This window comes from Elgaria multicarinata, chromosome 3, assembly GCF_023053635.1.
Source record: "Elgaria multicarinata webbii isolate HBS135686 ecotype San Diego chromosome 3, rElgMul1.1.pri, whole genome shotgun sequence".
Taxonomy (NCBI): domain Eukaryota; kingdom Metazoa; phylum Chordata; class Lepidosauria; order Squamata; family Anguidae; genus Elgaria; species Elgaria multicarinata.
In genome coordinates this window covers 57,426,342-57,449,716 of record NC_086173.1, presented here as the reverse complement: position 1 = coordinate 57,449,716, position 23,375 = coordinate 57,426,342, and the positions used below count along the sequence as shown (strand labels likewise).

Below are 23,375 nucleotides of genomic sequence, written 5' to 3'. Positions count from 1 at the left end.
GACAGAGCTATAACCTCAGGAGGAGAAATCCAAGTGGGACTTTCCCACCCCCATCCCTCCCAGCCACAGAAAGCAGCACAGTAGCTTCTCTTCTGAAGATGCAACAGCATCCTTGAAAGACATCTGGAAGGGGTAAAGGGGGCCATGCCAGTCTGTGGAGAGGGAAAGGAGAGGATGTGGAATGCCGAATCCACAAGTCTCTCTATCTCCATCTCCTCCCCACCCCCCATCCCCAGGTGAGTGAGATGGATGGGCTCAGAGGTCGTCTAGCTCTAAAAAACAAAACAGAAGAGTGGGAGGCTCTACAAGCTTCTGCTACTTCTCCTGCTCTATCTGGCTATAGGATAGATGGAGGGCTCATCAGTCCCTTAAGATTTAGATTTGGATCCAAGTCAAAGTAGGTGGTCTCTGAACTAGTCCAAGCCAAATCAAGCTGTTTTCTGAATCACCAAGTTGGGCTCCGAACCATTTCTTGTAGTCAGTGCACACCCCTACTGTTTATGTATTTTGAAAATTGCCCCATTCTTAATAATGGGTTGGATCCAAAGTTATCTTTCCATTTATTAATGGCACTTTCTGTGAATGAAGTGTTTGCTGCTGCTGCTGCTGCTGCTGCTGCTGCTGCTTCTTCTTCTTCTTCTTCTTCTTCTTCTTCTTCTTCTTCTTCTTCTTCTTCTATTATTATTATTATTATTATTATTATTCATATAAGCATCATAAATACATACATACATTTCCCCACTCCACAATCACCATTAATCAAAGTTAATGAGATAACTTAATTTTTTTCTCATATTAGCTTCATTGACTGTTTAATGTCTTTTCAAAAGGCCTTGCTTAGGATTCTGCTCTTGCAAGTGCTTTGCTACCTTTTCCGTGATGTCACTAAGTTTTGGAATTCATTCACTGGCAATAGGAGGTCTTATCAACTAGTGAAAACTTTTGTTTTCTGCCACTTTTTCCAGGAAAGGAAGTGAGCAACCTCTATGTACAACATAAGGACTCCTTTGGTGGATTAGGCTGAGGCTCATTTAGTCTAGTATTGTATTTCTAGAAACAGCCAGCCAGATGTCCCTAGAGCTCATAAACAGGGCAGGACAGAAATGATGGCTATTAGTTGTTGTGTATAACTAGTGTATAACTAGCTTTAGGGTGGATTCCTGCATTGAGCAGGGGGTTGGACTTGATGGCCTTTTAGGCCCCTTCCAACTCTACTATTCTATGATTCTATGATTCTATGACAATATGGATCCAAAAAGCTACATGTAGCGTGGGGCATATTCTCTATTTCTTTGAACCCCCATGCTATACCAGAAACTGATTTTGAAACTCCTGTTGCCATATGGCATGGTGAGCTGCAGTTGAAGAAACACAAGTCCAAATCAGCCTACGGTTCTTTGGACCCTGGCTATGAACATATTCAAGGCCCTGTAACACACTCCAAACAAAATTGGGGAAAAGTGATATACACAGAAAATAGTTTTCAGTGATTTTTCCAACAGCCATTAAAGGTTCATACAACAATAAGCAATAAGCATTATTTTTATTTCATTTTGTATTAATTTTACAATATAACAGTTTCACTAGTTGTGGGGAATCAGAGTTTTTCAACAATGGCCTGAGATTGTCAGGCTTCCTAAATGTTACATGGGAAGCTAAACCCAAAGAAATCTGAATGACCAGGAATGCTGTGATTGTCTTCCCCGGGTTATCTCAGGTTTCCGGTGTTGACAGTAGCCATGATTTCTTGCTATCACCAGAAATGGTGCCCAGAATCTTTTTGCAACAGGAAGGGTGTTTGGTGCAAAGATCAATGCTGGTAACCATTCTAATTTTGATGGGAAGGCTGGATACTTATTCTATTTTGTTGCCGAAATAGCAAGAGGTTTACCAACTTTAGTCACTAAATCAGGCTACAGAGAAAGAGTGAGAATGGATGCTGGACAGGCAGCCACCATATACTGTTCTGGGAAAGGCAGAGCCCTGGAAGCCTTATCTTTTAAACAATAAACATCAAAATCTGTGCAGTAGATGAGAAGCAGATATGGGTGTGGGAAGTGAATTCCCACAGAGACATGATTAGAGTCATGTCCATTGAAGTGGGGAGCAAAGATTCTGGAGAAGAAGAGGAGGCTGAGATGCTTTGAACAAGCAAAGCAACAAGGTTATAATAAATCATCCCTCCCACCGCCTGCCTTGAACTCTTTCTATAGTTATTCATTATATTCCATGGAACTAGTGAGTTCAGCATCTGGTGTTGCAACAAGTGTGTCAATATCCCAGTTTTCCTAATTTTGCAGGTTACAAATAAATAGTATTACATTGAAGGCAGGCAAGGGAGCCATGTGGAATGACTGAGAAATCAATGCTAATTTGTTGAGCAAAAGAACTTTGCTTCCTTGATTTCAATTTAGAGCCACAATTTAGAATTGTAGTGTTTGTTCTATGGACTTTGTGATATAATGTTGTCAGATTAGAGGTGTTTGTTATGTTCTATGGGAGATTTTGAAATAAGGGGTAAGCTTAAAAACAAAACAAAAAACATCTGGCAGCCCTAGTTGTAATATATGTACTATTTATTGAAGGAACCTATAAAGCTGTAAGAGAGCCTAGTATCTTAGAGCCGGATGTAGACCATTGATTGTACATGCTGTGTGATTGACTAATCGCGTATGATGGATTTATCTCTTCAATAAAAATTTCTGGTGGATATCACAGGACAATTTCGAACCATAAGAGGAGTAAAATACAAGAACAGTCTCTCTGGAGTGATCATGGGAGCAAATAATCTCTCTCTCTCTCTCTTTGTCCCCCGCCCCCCATCTCCCTTTCTTTAACAGAGCTGGGCATGCTTTGGAGGAAAATCCTGTGATGTGAATTCACCTGATGCCTAAGGGTTCAGCCAAATAAAAAGCACAAGATCTTTAAAGAAGGTTTGCCCCTTCTTTCATATGCAAGAGGAATGCCTCTTCTAAAATGATGTCTAGTTTGACACATGTATGCATCATCTTAAAACAAAACAAAAAAATATTTCTCTTGCCTCAGTTCTACTGCTTTTCCCTGTATGCAGATTTATGGTCATTTAAATGATGGATGACTCAATTAACCTACAGGAACTGGAATCAACTGGAAAATAAAATGATTTTTGTTTTAGAATTTATATGATTAATCCAACTAACTATTCCTTAATTAGGTGACAGCTCTACTCTGCATATTCATGATGATCTGTTAAAGTTGAGCAGAGATTCAAAGTAGATAGCCTTGAAAAAAATGCTTCCATCCCGCCACAGACATAGGAGTGGGACAGTCAGCGTTTAGTGTTTGTTCTAGGGAGGCAAAGAGAGAAAATAATGATGTGGGACAAAGTGGTGTCAGGAAGACAGGGCAAGAAAGGGTCCTGATGTGCCCATTAAACTTCTGAACATCCACCAAAGCTTGTGTCTCCCACTTTGGCTAGCAGCGACAGATGTCATTTGGCAGCTGGATCTGGGTACTGAACCCCACAGGGTGTGAGATCCCTAATCCATGCCCCCTTCAGACACACCCCAGGAAATATGCCAGACTATTATGACCACAAACTAGCAGTGAGATAATGCATCTTATCTGCCTGAGCAACTTTTAATGTGGTCTTCTTGATTACTGTTTAGAAACCAAGCAAACAATTGATTTAAAATAATTGGTAAATTATGATTAAATAAAAATGTTTATACCAAGGAGTTTGTCATTGATATGATAAAATAAATATTTGCAGAAAGAACTTATCCTTGGCCCAGAGCCTGGTCCATGAGCTCTATAAGATTGACCGTGGTCTCATTTTAATAAAGACCAGAAAGCCTTCCAAGAAGATATAGTGCCCCCACTTCACTTAGCCAACCGGTATATATCAAGGCCTTCATCCAGTTCCCTAATACACTTTGACATGGCTTCATTTCAGGTCATCCCGACAACGCTTGTAATTTATCCATCAAAACTGTATTATAAGTGAATATAGGGACAGAGTTTAGTGTTTGGGTTAGGAATAAATGCAAATTGAAGTGCTGAATCCCACATAGGCATTATTCTAGAAGGCAGGGATGGAACCCTTAATGGGTTTCTTAGCTCAGGAGGATATAGACTCTGGGTCTCCTCTCGCCATAAACATACGTCCATTTTACACCAATGTCACTGTTAGGGTTTCTACCCTGTGGAGGGATAGGCAGTGTAGTGCCCAAGTGTGACTCTGGACACCTTCCTTTGTGCTCACTGAGATACCCTACCCCTCCCACTTTCCTCCACAGCATGCCCAGTCCTTTGTATGGCTACACCTCACATGGTAGCCATTTTGTAGTGGTGCCCAGGACAGTTTCTCAAATTGCCAAATGTGCCCATGGGCCTTGGATACTGTAGTTTAGTGAAGGTTCTAAGAATTCTCTTTGGAGCTGTTCAGACAACACACTAAGCCATGGTTAGACCGCTAACACTTTTGCAGCAAATGATTTTTGAGTGTGTTTAAACCATAGTTATGTAGCCACCATGGTTAGGAATGGTTCACACAACACACTACACCATACTGTTTAGTTCAAAATGCTTAACCACTATGGTCTAGCCTGTCATCTCAACAGGGTCTTTAGAGATCCCATGTATTGCTCCCAGAACTATAGTTCCCTGGGGCATGGAGGGCTATAAAACTAATTTAAGTCTTTGGTATAGATATTTCTTGTATTCCCTTTATAAATTTAGTTTTCATTCACTCTGGGCATGTTTATACTCATCCATCAATCAGTTCTGGCTCATTTGGCTGGCTGTCCCAATAGCAAGGGTCTCTGCTTTCCTATTAGTCATTTTGCTCATTTCTCCCCCCCCCCCCCAAAAAAGGACCCCATTCCTTGTCTGGGCATCCCGAAATGTTCTGTTCTCATACATAGTACATGGTTTTAGATCTTCAGATCTCTGTGATATTCTGGAAGGTGAATGATGGGGTTAATTTGCACCGCATTAGTGAGATGTAGCTTTTCAGGGGTTAATGATCAATTATTGCTAAGCAGCTAGACCTTGACTTCTGTATAAACTGAATAGCAGTTCCTGATGCTAAAAATTAAGGGCAATCGAGAGCTTTCAGGAGTCATGTAATATTTTTGAGGGATGGCGCTGATGACTGAGCCCCCTCCCTAGCTAATGCCCTGATAGTACACGTGGTTGAGTGGAAGGTGAAGCTAGCTGAATGGCAGAAAGACATGGACTGCTTGCAAGAAAGGATGAATAGCGTGTTCCTCCTTTTCCATAAGAATGCTTTTCCATTATTTCTAGAACTGACATTCTTTCTAGGGCCGCCAAGAGAAGAGTACTGGTGAATCTGCTGTACCAAGTCCAGAGCTATCAAGAACCCCAGGCTCTAAGCTTGCTTGCATGCTTCTCCCCACCCCACCCCCATTTCTTTTTTAAAGAGCAAGTCTCGATGCCTGGTAGAATGAGAGATACAAAACAAAATGTGCAGGCACCACTCTGTTTATGAGAAACAAGCCAGCTCCCACCTTTCAGGTTTTTAGCCCATGAGTGAAGTATCTCGAGGGCTACAGGTTGTATGTTCCTAATGTGCCATAACATAACTGGTTTACAACTTACTAAACTTGAGTTTCTTGAATGGTTAAGGATTGGCGTTGGAGTAGGTTAAACCTTTTACAGAAACCTTCACTTGTTGATATTTGGTCTGTCAAACATCTTTTTATTTGTGTGTGGCCCTGATTGATTTTTTTTCTGAAGGTCATGGGCCTTTATAGAAAAACAGTTTTCTACCCCTACATTATACTTACCAAAGCAAAGAAGTCCAATCATTGTTAGGAGGTTACCTGACCTGGTCACAGTCTTCCTCATTATGGTTAGATGTATTTTTATTTAAATTATACTAATTTGCATACCTTATTTTTATGCAGTTTTGTATCATCTTTTATGGGTGGATCAGAGGGCCCAATTCACATACAGCCGGGATCCAAAACCTCTTTCATCCCAAGAGTGAAATTCCATTTTGGAGAAGCTTTTGGGAGCCACATTCCAGTGGTGGGTGGTTCTAAAGGCAAAAAGTAAAATAAAAATAGAGCCAGCAATATAAAATGTACTTAATGGTAGAAACTAAGCCTTATTTCACCATTTTGTAATGTAGCGGAAACCACCAAATGATTAGTAGTTGGGAAAAAGTGGAGGGGCAGGGAAAAGGGGTGCGGCCTACTGGGAATCCCCAGGCATCCAGATTGGGATCACTGCAGCGCCAGATTTGGCCCCAAGATCTGAGGTGCTGCAACCCTGAAGACGTAGTCTCAGAAAGTCCTGATGGCACCCCTCATCCTTTCATGTTTTCCAGTATCACCCTTTTGTAATATTGGGGGAACATTCCCGTGTTTTTCTATCATCCTCCCATCTTTTTTAGAGACCTGGTAACTTTGTGTACATTTTTCTGGCGTTCAACACAATTGCAGTAACAGCCTTTCACATGTGGACCGGCAAAGCACGATTGGTACAGCCAAAATAATAACAGATTAATGGATCATAGACATTGTGCACAATGAGGTCAAAAATAAGTTCTGATTTTATGCACATTTAACATCTCTTCCTTTGCTGTGCTTTTCCCCTTTCTTTTGTCCTCAAGCTACATTTCTCTTCAATCAGATGAGAGTAATAGTAACTGACCTTTACAGGACTGTTCTTCTGAGTATGACTGGGAAAAAGAAATGCCATTTATTGTCCTGAGTATTAGCAATCATGTAGTGTAAAATATGAAATAGAAAACTAGTTTGTTGTTGTTCCTTCTAGAAATGTGACTTTAGTCTTTTTGCGGTTTGATAGTAGCTTATACCGAAGGGGGGAAGTTCAACTTGCAACATTTTGGAATATCATCTATATGGAGGAGGCTTGTAGATGGATGGTTTGACTGAGCTGGTGTCTAGCTGGGGGGATTCTTCAATACAATTTCGCCACTGCTGTTGTATTCACACGTACTGCGGTGGTATTCTTATAGACCTTCCTTAGTTTGCTGAATGAGATGCATAGGGGTACATAGGGAGGGAATCTACACGTCGTACTGAAGGCGCTTGCATGCGCCCCCAGTACGCCCCCAAAATGATGGTGTAGATTCTGCCTACCTGCAGCCCAGAAGAGACGGAGGAGGCGGCGGCTGGGGAATCCAGCCACGTCCTTGCCTCCGCCGCCTCCTCCCCGCCGGCCTCCTGCTACCGGGGTAAGAGCGACCCGGGTCGGAGAGCTCAGCTTCCGCTTCCGCCGAGCTCTCCGACCTGGGTCGCTCTTACCCCGGCAGCAGGAGGCCGGCGGGGAGGCAGCGGGGGAGGCGGCGGCAAGGACGCGGCCGGATTCCCCAGCCGCCTCCTCCTCCGTCTCTTCTGGGCTGCAGGTGGGCAGAATCTACACCATCGTTTTGGGGGCGTACTGGGGGCGCATGCAAGCGCTTTCAGTATGATGTGTAGATTCCCTGGGGATCAGGGGACAGAGAGGAAACAGTATTAAAATGGCAAGGTACTTTGGTGTGCCATCTCAGCCCTGGTATCCCAGAATTCTACAGCAGAGGTAGAATCCCATATCTTCTCCTTCCTTTGTCACTTGGAAGTGGCTATTATGAGCTTTGCATAATCCGTACTGTGCATGGGGGATAGAGGAAGGTGGCACACTCTGATTAGTGTTTGAACTGCCCTGCTGCCCTCCCACTAGCTTTTACTGTATCTTCAGTGTGTGTCCCCAGGGAGTTCTCATGAGGACATTTCAGATGAGCCCACCAGCGTTACATTGGCCTGGAGATCAGGGAGCACAGACAATAATCTTCAAGCGGAATGGAATCTGTAGTAGCAAAGCCAGCCAGCCCCACCCTGCACTCAGCTCACATTTTGCATCCCTTACTTAATAAACACAACAGATTACCATTTCTTTTTACAATTAAATATTTACGCTAAGCAGAAAACATTTTGCATGGTCTTTTAAACAGCCATGTCATCTTGCTCTTTTCATTCTCTAATCTTTCAGTTCAGAATCAGAAGTGAAGATTTTTAGCCTATTTACTAAGAAGTAAATATTATGATGAAAGCATCAGACAGCTTAGTAGTGACTTTAGGAGAGTGGAGAAAGCGTTTTCTGGTAGTGCTGTCAACTGAAAAACATGCCATAGACTACTAGTCCTATGAGGAAAGATTGAAGGAACTGGGTATGTTTAGCCTTGAGAAGAGCAGACTGAGAGGGGAGATGATAGCACTTTTCAAGTACCTAAGGGGTTGTCTCACAGAAGAGGGCCACAACCATGGACTTAAGTTGCAGCACAGCAGGTATTGATTGAACATCAGGAAAAACTTCCTAACTGTCAGAGAAGTCAGACAGTGGAACCAACTGGTAGCCCCTTCAGTTGGTGTGGCAGTCTGCTATGTAAAAGGCCTGGGAGGGACTGTACTCTGAAAACTTAACCAAACAACATTATCTCTTAGAAACAGAGTTGAGTGCTACTGCAAGAATTCAACTCAGGAAAGTTTTTAAATAGAAACATGTTAATAACAACAAACAAACAAACAATTGGTAAAGCTTGGCAAACGTCCTGTCCTTCTGAGTGTATGAAACATAAAGAGAGAAGAGAGGTTCTTGTTGAATCCAGTCCCTGGTGCCTGTTGGTTTCATATATAGGTTTGCTGTCCACTCAAACATTTATTTATTTATTTCACTTATATACCGCTCCCATAGCCAGGGCTCTCTGGGCGGTGTACAGAAAATACATTACAATTACAGCCTCTCTTTTTATTGCCCTAATAAATTAATACTTTAACCATGTTTGATCAATATTTGACATCAATTGACCAAACATTTTGACCCAACAATTTAGCTTCAAATGGCATCAGAGTGTTCAGTCATAGCATTATTCATTTAAGTAACTAAGGGTGAATCCTATGCATGTTTAGACAGAAAAAAAAGTCCTACAACTTCCAGAATGCTGGGAGGTAGGGCTTTTTTTCATGCCCAAACATGCATTGGATTGTACCCTAATAAACTACAGTTTGTTACTTATAGTTTTCAAGGATAATTCAAAGTGGTGGTTCTTATCTGCAAAGCCCTACATGGGCGGGACCAGGATATCTTAATGGCTGTCTCCTCCCATATATATCCCTTCACCCCAACCAGCTTAGATCAACACCAAAGATTAGGGTGACCATATGAAAAGGAGGACAGGGCTCCTGTATCTTTAACAGTAATGTAGGAAAGGGAATTTCAGCAGGTGTCAATTGAGGTGGGTGAAATTCCCTCTTCATCACAACAGTTAAAGCTACATTAGCTATAGTAGAGTGGCCAGATACGAAAGAGGGCAGGGCTTCTGCAGCTTTAACTGTTGTGATGAAGAGGGAATTTCACCCTCTTCAATTGACACCTGCTGAAATTCCCTTTTCTACATTACTGTTAAAGCTACAGGAGCCCTGTCCTCCTTTTCATATGGTCACCCTACCAAAGATGTTGTTGCATGTTACCACGCCACGTGAGGTTACTGGTAGGGTGTGGAAGACAGGGTCTTTTGTGGCCCTAGCACCCTTTGGAATGCCCTCTCTGGGGAGGCTCACCTACCTTCACCACTACATGGTTTTCTTTGCATTGCAAAGATGTGACATAGGGCCTTTGTTATTGGTGAAGGACTATGTTGCCTATTTTTATTTTTGCTTCTATGACATTTATGGCTGTTATGGTTTCGATTATACTTTTAACTAATTATGTTTTAATATCTTCTTAGTCTTAATTTCATTTTCTAATCTGCCTTGTACCCACATCGAGAAAGGAAAAGCAAGACATAAGTCTTTTAATTAATTAATAAAAAATAAATACTATAATCAATGGGTTGGATCCATAAATGGACTACCACACGTGGGAGGCTACCACTTGTGGAACAGGACTTCCTGTATCCTCTCCTTCCATTTGCAACCCTCCTGCACACCCACAAGATCTTTTCTGGAGCTTCACTCAACACTCTGGAGGAGATTTGAAGAGTATGGGGTGGGCTGCAGGGAGAAGGAAAACATGTGGAAAGTCCCATTCCACAAGCAGTAGCCTTCTTTATGTAGTAGCCTATTTCGGGATCGAGCCCATTGTTAGAAATGATACTTGCTGACTGGTTAACCACTATCTTATGTTGTTGTTGTTTATTCGTTAAGTTGTTTCCGACTCTTCGTGACTTCATGGACCAGCCCACGCCAGAGCTTTCTGTTGGCCGTTGCCACCCCCAGCTCCCCCAAGGTCAAGTCAGTCACCTCCAGAATATCATCTATCCATCTTGCCCTTGGTCGGCCCCTCTTCCTTTTGCCTTCCACTTTCCCTAGCATCAGCCTCTTCTCCAGGGTATCCTGTCTTCTCATTATGTGGCCAAAGTACTTCAGTTTTGCCTTTAATACCATTCCCTCAAGTGAGCAGTCTGGCTTTATTTCCTGGAGTATGGACTGGTTTGATCTTCTTGCAGTCCAAGGCACTCTCAGAATTTTCCTCCAACACCACAGTTCAAAAGCATCTATCTTCCTTCGCTCAGATTTCCTTATGGTCCAGCTCTCGCAGCCATAGGTTACTACGGGGAATACCATTGCTTTAACTATGCGGACGTTTGTTGTCAATGTGGTGTCTCTGCTCTTAACTATTTTATCAAGATTTGTCATTGCTCTCCTCCCAAGAAGTAAACATCTTCTGATTTCCTGGCTGCAGTCAGCGTCTGCAGTAATCTTTGCGCCCAGAAATACAAAGTCTGTCACTGCCTCCACGTTTTCTCCCTCTATTTGCCAGTTATCAATCAAGCTGGTTGCCATAATCTTGATTTTTTTGAGGTTTAACTGCAACCCAGCTTTTGCACTTTCTTCTTTCACCTTTGTCATAAGGCTCCTCAGCTCCTCCTCACTTTCAGCCATCAAAGTGGTGTCATCTGCATATCTGAGATTGTTAATGTTTCTTCCTATGATTTTAACTCCAGCCTTGGATTCGTCAAGCACATACGCCTTTGTTTGTTTGTTTTCATATTAGACTTTCTCTATGTCAAATCTCATTTGACGAGTCTGACATTGAAGCCTTTAAAGCCCCCAAACCTGCTAATGCCCCAGTAACATCTTGGTTTGATCAATAATGAAGGGAAGCTAGGAAAGGATTAAAGAAGTTGACCAAAGAAAGTATGAATCATCTCAGTAACCAGAATACAGATAACTTAGTGGTAAAATGGCAATCGTCCCATCATCTTTTAAAAGAGAAGAAGCTGGAACATACAAGACAACTATGGAATGGCCAGGGGCAAACCTGTATATGGAACAATAAAAATAGATTCTGGGATCTAAAAGCACATGGTTTTTAGAGAAGTGTGAACAAGAGCAGAGTCAGGCCATTTTCAGTCTATTTTCAGAACATCTGAAGAGGCCATAGACTTAGAAATAGGCATGAGCAAATAGTGCAAGATCAGCCTTAATGGCCTCCTCTGATAGCAAATGAGATCAGAGACGTGATAAGACAGCTATTGGTAAAGCACCAGGTGCAGATATGCTCCTTCCACATTTTATTATACTCAGTGGTATAAATGCCACAAACAAAATAAATAAATAAAACACAAATTGGTGGGCTTTTGTTCTTGCTAAACTATTCTACAATATTAATACTAAAGGCTGGATGCCACTGGGATGGAAGAACAGCATAGTATTTCTGATCTTCAAGAAATGAGCCAAAATAGACCCCAAGAATTATAAACTGATCTGTTTGCTGGATATAAACTTCATTGTCATTCCAGATATCTGTTGAATAAATTGCAAGATTGGGCTGAATACAATCAAATTATATCCCCTGAACAATCAGGGTTTAGGAAAAGTCTTTGCACAATACATCAGTGCTTTATTCTGCAACATTTAATCAGAAATCCCTCAGTAGGCCAAGCAAACATTGCACAGCATTTGTGGACCTCTTGTCCACCTTTGACTTAGTGAACAGAACAGAATTATGGAGAAAACTAGAAGCCACCAATATAGATAAAGGTAATAATAATAATAATAATAATAATAATAATAATAATAATAATAATAATAATACAACCTGTACAACCAGCTTAAAGAATAATTTAAAACGATGCTTGTGCTGCTGTTAAATAAGCCTCTTAAGTGGCTAAGAGCAAGGTTATGAAATTACCTAGTCAGTTAGTAGATTTGGAGACATTGATGGAGCTGTATCTGGGGAGTATGGGTGATGTTTTTCCACCTTGGTTACTTTTGGAATATTCTGGTCTGGATCCTGTGTTTAAATGCATTGCATTAGATTCTCAGCACATTAAAATGGATAGTGTCATGTGAATAATGCAGTGAATAATGTCATGTCACTTAAATTTTGATCCATTTTCTTGTGCTAAATTGACTATATTGGGAAACCTAGGTTTGAAAATTGGGGAGAACTTTGTAAATTACAAACTTTCTGGATTTACAAAGTACCTTTGTTCACAGTGTTGGCACTATTAAGTTTATTCAGCAAAGTTGTGTTCACACAAGGTTCCTGGATTTTATGAGGTTTTGATCTGTATTTTTGGGACTCATCAGTGGGTGGATGAATAGGTGATTTGTCTGTATCACGTTAAAGCAAAAACAAACCCTGCCACACAAAGACACAATGCCATCTACAAATCTCCACGGATGTCAGCCAACTGCTGTCCGTCAGAAGGGAGCTATTAAAATCCACTGCAAGAGCCATGCAGCTGAGCCTCCGTCCCTCCTCCTCTTCGAATTCCTGGTAGCAACAGCCTTCCAGTATCGTGGAAAGAGTTAAGCAGGAGTCTGTTGATATTTCAGAGTTGCTCTGAACCCCTGCAGTCAGAGGGAGGGAGCCTCTTGATTGGCCAAGTTCCTGTTGGTAGTAATAGCGGATCAGATATCAAACTTCTGTCTTTCCTAAAGACCCTTTAGGGATAGTCAGCTCCCCGCTAGACTATGACATCAGTCAGGACACCCGGTGATGTTGCTGATAGTAAACTCTGAGAAAGGAGGGGTCTGCTAGCTAAAAGTTAATTAGCCCAACACAGTGCAAGGACATGTAGTACGTTTTTGTGGAGGGTCAGTGCTGTATGGGACCAAACTTTGCCTAAGTCACACTTCTGCTGCTTTCTGCAATCACCTAGACTCGAAGGAGGGCTAGATGAATTGTGACACCTTGGTCGTGGTCAGCTTCTCTTCTTGGAGCCGGTTAATGGTTTGAGCTGGGGGCTTTCTGGCACTAGGAATTATCACAAGGCATCACCATGACACTTCTGGGGTCTGAGCATTCTATGCTGATTCGGAGCAAATTCAGATCAGGTAGGGCTAACACAGCAAGAATTTCTCCTAAAACTTCCCTTTCCTGCAAACCTCAGTTGGAGGCTGTTTCTCATTAAACAGCATGCGAGTAAAATAACCAGGGAGTCGTAAAGCTGTCATGGGCTTGCTCTCACAGAGGCTACTCTGCAAATGAAGAAATGCGTTTTCCTTTCTGTCTGCTCCCTCTCTTTCTGCTCTTTCACTACTTACAATTTATGTCTGTGATCTAGCGTATTTTTTAAAAATCCCTCTACAAGTCTGAGCTCCCCTGATCCAAGTGATATAGATAGATAGATAGATAGATAGATAGATAGATAGATATATCCATATATATCTATATATTTATATAGATATATATGGAGAAAGCTGGATCAGAATTCCAAACGGGCTGTTGTGACAAGTGGTATATCTCCTCCCATCCCTCCAAGTCAGGTGCTGTCCTGTCTATGTTGGCCTTGATGTTTTACTTTAGCATCCGGGCAGCCAGCTTTGTTCCTCTAGGGTTGTGACTAATTGGACAAACATGAATTTGCAGAAAGGCATCAATTTTTTTTAGAAGTACAAATAACAAATGGAACATGCAAAATATTTAAAATGACATCACCAGAGAAATAAAGCTAGAGCCAAACGACTGATTGCCGTTTTCTGAAGCTTTGCAACAAAAAAACATGTACCAGATCTCCAGAGAGGGTTGAAGCCCCAGTAGGGGCTTCTTCTCTGAGGACCTCCGGCGTGAATAAAGGTGAGTGATGGCGGACAGGGACAGCAGATGGTCACTTTGAAGTAGCTCCCTCTGTTGGGTAGGGTGAGAGTAACTTTAAATAAGTTCAGTATTGTATCGTGTAGTAGAGTGGAGGGCTCTTGTGAATGTTCTTGTCTTTATACTTTGGTTCCATTGCTTTTGGTTCTAAGAATTAGCATTTTTGAGAGCATTCTGTTCTGGCACTCCAAGTATATCTCTATGCACAACCGATGAATGTACTGCGTAATTGCATTCTTCATTGCGCTGGGGAAGTTTCCCCGCATCTTGCACCCCGTTCCAGAATGTCACCCACTCAACATGGGGAAGGGTGGCGATGGTGGTGGTGTTTGATCTCTGTTACAGCAGAGATAATGAGAAGATCAGAAGCTTACAATCCTGATGTTAATGCACTTGGGTATTATCAAGGACGTTTGAGGCAGCTGGGTGGTCAATTGCAGTGTTTGCTTAGAAAATATAAAATTGGCAGCTAGTTGAAAACTCCAGAGCTGTGTGTACAAATGCAAGAGGCTCTGGCTGGCCGGGGTTCTACGCAGTTTGGGTCCAGTGCTTTGCTGTGGTTTCTCTATCACCGCAATCTTACATTTCATGAGAATAAGTCATTCCTCAGAATCCGTTGGTATATTATGGTAATGGCACAGGGTCATTCACTGTGAAAGGAGAGGGCTCGATCACTCTCTAACCCAGTAATTCCAAAGCAATACTGCCACCTTCCTGAAGCAAGCAGGACACAGGGGGATCATTCTCCGGGCCACTGCATTCTTTTACAGTGAGCCAGTATTGTTTTTAAGACTCATTTATGTGTTATTTTTAAAGACGGGGGTGTTGGGGGTAGAGAGATTACAGAGCTGAGGGTAGGATCGCAGAACATATTTTTCAAATGATTCCAGGCTAAAAGTAAACTTTATGACTCTTTGAATCCCATAAATTTTGTTCCTTTTAGCATTTCTAATGGAGTCAGTTTATGGGGCATTCTTCCAATCAAAGCTCTCTTTCCCACAATTTAATTGCCACCCTTCTTGTCTGTGGGTGGTGACGTACGGGATGCTGGTGTGGCTGTGCCCGTGTTATCGTAGTGCCAGTTTTACAGAAACCCTTTTCTACAAGGTGAAACTGTAAGTTCAGAGCATACTTGTGAGTGTTGCTCCTTGCAGTTAGTTTTTAAGAATGCTAGTATAGCACTACAAGTGGAATTATAGGGATAGCAGGGAATTGTTAGAATCCCAAGGACACCTGCGATACCAAGATGTGTTTGGTGGTCAACTTGCATTTTGAGTGGGATAAAATGGCAGTGTTGATGTACCTACCGTGGCAAGGAAGAAATGGTGGACAAAGGGGTTAATCACAAGGACACCTTTGTTCTGGAGTCTCTTACATATCACCATTTTATTTGTATAAAGCTGTAATCAAACACTAGCTGTGGCGTTTAAGGGTTGGGGACCTTGGTTGCAGTGGGAACGGAACTTAAGTCCCTCTTGTCCATTCTTGTGTCTCCTGTTGTCTCCTCTGACCTTGCGTTGAAGTGTTACACAATCAGAAAGTGGGTTACTTATACTTAGAAAAATAATTGATATAACTAATGATATAAATTTGGTGGGATCTTGTTTAGAGAAAGTGAGGTATGATACCCACAGGATTGGGAAAATAGTTTTATCTCTGTTTTGAAGCTCAATGATAAACGGTCTCCTTTCTGACACGGATTGTTTCATTTCGGAATGGTTACATTAACAAGGGATTTGTAGATTCTTGCTCTTCTATAGGATTTCCCCTCCACTTGATAAAACCCTAAGCTGCTCAGTGCTAAAAGCCTTGTTCCTGTAACAAGGTGAAGGAAAGAAATGATCAGATGAGATGGAAGCCAGTTGAAGTGGCCTAGTTCGCACTACCACTTCAGAGTTCAGATAAGAGTTTGTGGAATCCCCCCCCCTCCCTCCCTCCCTGCGCCTAGAAAACTAGCATATCAGGGAGAAGGCTAGACTAGAATCTTTCTTCCTGAAACCTAGTTTTCTGTGTGAAGATCATTTTTGTATGGAAGAACATTCAGTAATGTGAGCCTTCATTTGCAGTTTGAAGTGGTGCAGCCCAGAGAGGTCCAGACAGATCTTTACTAGTGAGAAATAGGGATGGCAACTGTTTAGCACCCAGAGACAGTCTATTTATTTATTTCAAATAAAGTTGCATATTATCCTTACTGAAATCTGTTAAGGTTTGGCTGCATTATTCCTGCTGTCTATAGATTTATTTATTTATTTATTTATTTATTTATTTATTTATTTATTTATTCTTATCTGTATCTAGGTAATTCTATTGAACAGTTACATGGTTTTAGCCTTCTTTACATATAAAGAGCTGATGGCCTGCCGTGCCCTACTTAATGTTTTATGTTTTTCATTTGTACACTGCACAGAGAACATTGGTTATTAGGGTGATTTAAAAAAAGAAAGAAAGGAATTGCTATCATATGGAATGTTTCCTACTTGCTGCGTTTTGTATACAACTGCTTACACTTTTATTCTGAGGATATATGAATAGTTCTTGCTACTTTTGGAGGCACTAAGAGCAGCCAAAAAAATAGCAAAAGGGCCATACAGGTTCCAGTGCATTTTGTACCAAGTTGCCTTACATTTTGAAGAATGCCTCCTTCTCCAGGTTCTCTCTGCACTAAACAAAACTTACCACACCATATGTTTATAATTATTTTTCAATTAATACTTCATTTAGGGAGCATGTTGGAACCTTCAGGATTGCTAATTTAAGCAATTCTTGGAACCTGTATAAATTTGCTTGCAACATTTTTTTTAAAAAAATGAAATAGTTGGTGCTAAAAATTATATTCTGCTTGCAGAGTAGGTAACCTAGAAGAATGGAAATATGACCTTCTATCAATTTGGGGAATGAATTACTAATGGAGAATCTCAACCTCCACAAAGGAAAAAAATGTTCAAGATGGTTTTGTCAAGCATTCCTGCGCTGCGATGCTATGCATGTTTGTTCGGAAATAAGGCCCACAGTGTTTGATGGGGTCTGAAGCCTGAGTTTGTAAAAACATTATCATCACTAGCATTAACCATAGCAGGTGGGAAAATGACCTTCCCTATCACTTTCTCTTTGTACAGTTGCAAAAAATCTAGTGACACCTTATCACAAGCTTAGTATATGGGCTACCAATATAATCTCTCTCTCTCTCTCTCTCTCTCTCTCTCTCTCTCTCTCTCTCTCTCTCTCTCTCACACACACACACACACACACACACATGCACTATGGAAGAATTAGAATATCAACAAGTGTATATAGACAGAAATCAGTCTTTAGCAATGGTTCTTTCATTAATCCATGCATGTTCATTGCAATACTGCCTCTGATTGCCTATTTGGAACATGGAAGAACTTCTTTAGGCTTTTATTTAGAGTATAGTCTCTAGAGACTAGGGACCTGACCATTATCTTGAATACTTTGGTAACCTTTCGACTCAACAACTGTAATGTATTATACATACGACGGAGTTAGCTGTTCAGAAACATCTGATGGTTCAGAATGCAGTAGTTCAGCTTTGGTCTGGAGCTGATGATATGGTTGACAATCAATTGTAGGTGAATTCCACTGGTTACCAGAGTGTTTCCAGGCTATATTTCATGTGCTGATTTTGACCTTTGAACAGTAAGGGTCTAGGATATTAAAGGGAGTGTTTTCTCCCATATATAAGTCCTTTCTGAATACAGGATCAAGTGGAGAAACAGTGACTCGGGTGTCACTACCCTTTGTGTGAGGTTATCTCTACAAGATGTAAGGCTTTCTCTGTGGTAGCACCCCATGATGGAATTTTCTCCCAAAGGAAAGTCACTGGGCCCTTTTATATTGAAACTGTTAGGAAGATGGGTGACATGAGTTTATTTTTTTATCCTTGCCTAGCTGCTATCTTCATTTTAAATTTGATTCTAATTGTATTATACTTTGATAATGATGATTGTCTTGTTGTAAGCTGCTTTGCATGCCTGTTGCCAAAAATCTATTTATAAATAACTAAAATAGATTATAGCTATTGGTGGGGTTCTGCCAACCACATGCCAGGCAAGACTCCTTTACAGTGAAAACTCTGCTCCGCATGAAACTTATGGCAAAACACACAACCACTCCTTGGAATGGAGTATAAATCTGATATGTCCGAAATCTTCAGCAATGTTGCAGGCACAGAGTTTTTCTCCCCTCCCATGTCCTTTGAGTTAAGAGACTAGGATTTGTGTGCATGTTTATTTTGTCTATTTTGCCAAAGATAAATACACAAACCTGAGGTCATCCTGACAAATTCCACAGAAACAATGATTCTTTTTGCCTGCCTGCCTGCCTGCCTAACTGCCAGGCTCCAAGTATCAATGGAATTGTATTAAATCAAATGGGACAAAGCATCAGGGGCTGGCCGAAGAACTCTCCTCCTAAGTGTTTAACTCTTCCCAGGGAAAATATAACTATCCATAGAGTTGTTGGTCCAAGAAACACAAACTCAGATATTATGGGAATGCTGGAACTGGAGGATGCAAGTCGGGAAATTCTTTAAGAAATCATCTCTCATCCACTGATAACCAGTGAAGGGACAAAGTGGGTAAGTTGTTGCATTTGATTGACTACTTAGGGAAACATGACCTTCTAGGCCCATTGGCTCAGCCTTACCGACTAATTTCAGTTGTGGGGGCTCAAGGAATACTTTGTTCTGGCTGGAGAATCTTAAAAGTTCTGCTAAAAATTTGATTGGTTGTCAGGGCAGTTCTTTATGGTTTGTAGATAAACAATTATCTTGATTTCCCGCAGAACAGTATTTGGAAAAAGGGGTGTGTGTGTTAGATCACTGGTATAGAGATAACAGTGTTGGCAGCACAAGGTATGGGTATTAAAATATTCAGGAAATTACCATGTCACTGCTTTTGGGGTGGGGGGATTGGAGTATGTTTGGCACTCATGCCTCTCACTATCAGTTCCACTTTATGCAATGCACACAAGGTGGCCTGGGCTGACTGAGGGAATTTTGTTCCCTAGAGAAGAAATTTCTATATGAATGGAGAGGGTGCTCTTGACATCATTGAAGAGGATACTGGGTCCAAAGCAGTGCAAGAGTCCAGACCCAACTTGCTACTTCTGGCATGGTGCCTCCCTTTAATTGTGAAATCCAGTTGTCTGTATTGACTCCATTCTCATCTTCAGGTGCAACAGATGTGTAAATTGTTAGAAAGTGTATCTGCACTTTATCTGCTTCAGCCTGAGTAGCTATGGAGAGCTGGCATTAATCACGAGTGTGTGTGTGCGTGTGCATGCATGTAACAAGATTTTGAGTTCATGTTCTCGTAGTGCGGATTTTGCAGTATTGAGGAAGTGTCTGCTCCTTCAAAATAGTTAGGGAATAAAATACACTGTCTAGGGGTAATGTAGAGTTTTTGTCCAAGTAGTTTTAAAAATATGTACTGGGGAGGGAACTTTTAGGTAGAGGGCATTATTGCTGGACTAAATGGTCCATCTAATGTTGCAGAGAAGAAGTATCAATGAAGTACGGTAATTGAAGTCCCGGAACTTATGGTGAAAATTTTTTAGCCAGGAACAAAGTTATAGCAAACTTTGTTGTTTGGATTATCACCTTTGAGTTCCCTGGACTGGATGTCCTTTGAAATCAACATTGTGTGTATGTTTTAGGTATTTATACACTGAATTTCACTAATTGTATCTTTCACTGTGAGTTTCATTCTTGTTTGTTAGTTTTGTTTATGAAGTATGTTTAAAAAGCAGTGATCGGGTCCTCAAAGCAGGCTGAATTTGTTCTGGTTTTTATCCCCAGCCTTACCTTGCCCGTGCTCATCTTTTCCATCTTGCCTGTGGCATTTTCAAGATCGTTACAGATGAATAAGACAAAAGATAATGAACCTGTAAGCTCCTAAGGGCATTGGGTAATGTAGAGTGGAAGCAAGTGTACACCCTTTGCCTGAACTGTGGTCTGAAAGCAGCTACATCTTTATGAGGTTAAACATGCTGTGAGGAAGGCAAAGAATACAGACTTCACATACTGATTTTTATAGATTTCCATTATTTGTGTGACCAAAATAAACTACCCCCAAGTCTGCATACACATTGCCACCCAACCAATTAAGAAATAACCTTTTGTGATTTTGATCATTCATTCAATAAATACCTGATCTAATAATAGCAGAAAGCATAATTCTGAGTGAGTCTAAGAGTGCCAGATTTTTGTCCAGTTAGTGTGTATTTCTCAGGTTTATGGTCTGCAAGGAACCAGAAAATTATCATACCCAACCCAACCCCTAAGCCGAAAGCACATTCCCTCACACCCACAAGATTTACATTAATGATTTCCAGAGATTTTGGGTTAGTTCCGTACTGAGCTAGCAATATACACAACTATGTGTGCAGTTTTTCTGTTCTTTTCTTGTTATGGGACACAGCGCTAATTTCTAAAACCAAGAATTAAATTGACTGTGTAAACAGGATTAATTCTTGTCTTATTATGAACTCTGACTAATGAAGGATTAAATGATAGTTGGCCATTTGCAGCTGTACTACAACTTGGATGCTTAGGAATAAACTTCGTATGTGAGTGACCCCATACATACGTATTACTCTCTAGCCAACAGGCCCGTCCCTACCAGTAAGCAGAGTGAGATGACTGCCTGAGAAAGCAGATGCTGGGGGGGGGGGCAGCTGTGGTAAGGTACTATTGGACAGAGCTGTATGTGCCTTACAGGCTGCTCTGTACCCCATAAGCTAGCTTACTGCCCTCAGGCGGAAAGGAGAACACTGTCCCTTTGCCAGTTTTGAAATAAGATACAACTCCCAATTTGATTGGGGGAATCGCATCCTTTGCCACAGGCAGCAAAATGTGTTGGGCAGACTCTGCTACTCCACTAGCCTTGGCCAACGGATCTCCAGGATCAGGCTAATTTCTATGAAGAGTTTCTGAGTTGCTGGCTTGGGACAGACTGATGGCCCATCTCACTCGGCGTTCTAGTTTGTATTGTTGCATATAAGAAGCCCTGAAATAATTAGTACATGTTGCATCTACTGGTTCTGTAACAAACTGTATTTTTGCGAAATAAGGACAGACCTTGTTTTAAACATTCATCAGGAAAAAGAGAAGAAAGCTAAATAGGATTTCTCATGGGTATGTAGCAAGAGAGCAAATGGATTCTAGATAGATATAAATAATTGTTGCGGAAGAATCATCTACAGTAAGTTTCTGTCTGACATCCCTAGATGCCTTTGTTAAAAACTGGAGCATTTATTCACCATCATCTATCATATTGTTACATTTTGCCTTGTTACCAAATACAGTCAAGACAAAAGTGGTTTCAATCTGGGCCTCTGCTTGAACGTTTTTGGTGTTGGCATATAACAGTGGCTGATATCATGTAATCTAGTTGAAAATATGACAGAGTGGAAGGAAGAAATCAGTTCAGTTATTGCTGTTTATCCTTCTTGATCATGTTTGTTAATTCTTCAAGGTTTATGCTGTTCTTTAGATGTAGGGAATGAAATGAGCTTTAAAAAAGCAAACACATCAAAATGACAAGCCAAAAAATACCAGTAAATTCCTAATCAGGAAAATATCTGTTGAAATTTAGAGGGACGGGCTTCAAAGTGATTAGTATCTCATGGTTATTTATGAAGCAAACTCTTTGTAAATAGAAATACTTTATATTATTATTATTATTATTATTATTATTATTATTATTATTATTATTCAATCTAAAAAACTGGGGTTACAATTCTCTGGTCCCTCATGGGGAAATAAATCCCATTGAAATTCCTGGGACCTACTACTAAGCACGTGTGCACAAGATCCAGATCTGGCATTCATACCTGTGAAATTAAAGAATGTGATTGAATGATGTGACAGCAGCAACTCTCAGCAACTTTCTTCCAGCACTGGGGATACTGAGCTTTGCAGGGAAAGGGAAGTATTTTGACATATTTGCAGTTATGTTTTAGCAGCGTCAGAGCTTTGCATCTGGCTTCTGAGACCACATGAAACAGGCCACACTTTCCAAAAATCCCAGACCTTTTGCAGCTACCTCCCCCGGCTCTCTATCTCTTTCCTCCCATGTTCTCCAGCCGAAATGACATCTCTTAAGTGTGCAAGTTCCTTGACTAGTCCTGATTAAAGCAGCACGCAAGCAGATGCTTGAATCCCTCTATAGTGCTAAGCCTGTGCAGGCATAAACAAATCATGAGAGCTTTTCAAGAGGGTCCGTGTGCCCCAAGGAAGCTATTTGTCTCCAGTGCTCATTTCTTGGAGATTGTTTCTGGAAATTGAAGGATTTTTTTCAGTTCCACCAAACAAGGTCTGGTTCTAACGAAAAAGTCAGAGCTGTGCTTTGCGGTCCTGTGCTGGTTTAAAGGCTGAGATGCTTTTACATTTTTGAAGTCTAAAACCTTGATCCATTCATTAATTTGTTAATTGCTTGGATGATGGCTTTTCAGTGATCTGAAATGCCATAGATTGCAAAACAACGGTTATTGACAGGGCATTGTTAACATCTTGATGCAGTAGTTGTTTCTGAATGGTTAGGAACATCTTCAGAAATGGAATAAAATGGGTATTACATGGAAGATAAATGGGGTGTATATGATATACTTTGCAAGTAAAGATCTTTTTAAAATTACTGTAGGGAGAGACTAGTGACATTCTATCTTCTGTATCTTTTTCAATGGAAATTTAAAAATGAGCAGTCTGTCCTCATTTTTAGGACATTTGTACATATTAAGGCCACTATATGGAGGTCAATTTATATCCCTCTTCATGGCAGCTGTGACTACACAGTTAGCCGGTTGTATGCAGCAGCTCAACTCTTTGATTTGGTCGGTTTTATCATGAAAAAGTAAGCTTGGGTACAGATTAAGTAGGTTTTGGTGGTGAAATGGTGAAAATCATTCTCTTGCAATGCAATTCTATGCGAGTGTATTCAGAAATTAGTCTATGTTCAGTGGAGCTTATTCCCTAGAAATGATGTTTAGAATGGCAACCTTAGAAGAGCAAGTCACAGACTGGACTTCAGAGATGCTAGAGGTTTCAGGATTAAGATTAAGATTATAGTTTCAGTCAAGTCTTCTGCATAAAACAGGCCATCACTCCTTGGAAAGTTTTTTCTCAGGAATATAGGAAGCTGCCATATACTGAGTCTATCCAGCCCAGTATTGTTGACGCTCAACTGCATTGGCTCTCTGGTGGTTTCAGGTAGGAGTTTTTCTTCCCCTACTTGGAGATGCTGGGGATTGAACCTGGGACTTTCTGCATGCAAAGCATTGGCTCTGCCACTGAGTTATTA

At 41.0% G+C, this 23,375-nt stretch overlaps 2 protein-coding genes across 2 annotated transcripts in view; both read left to right on the top strand.

Moving 5' to 3' along the window:
- Positions 1-23,375, top strand: part of LOC134394729 (protein SCO1 homolog, mitochondrial) — a 470,723-nt gene that overhangs the window by 325,827 nt on the left and 121,521 nt on the right. The window lies entirely within an intron of this gene.
- The window catches only part of MYOCD (myocardin), a 38,754-nt gene continuing 29,370 nt past the window's right edge, over positions 13,992-23,375 (top strand). The window contains exon 1 of the mRNA XM_063123241.1: positions 13,992-14,037. The gene's annotated coding sequence lies outside the window, so the exon portion shown is untranslated. The remainder of the gene's footprint in view (positions 14,038-23,375) is intronic.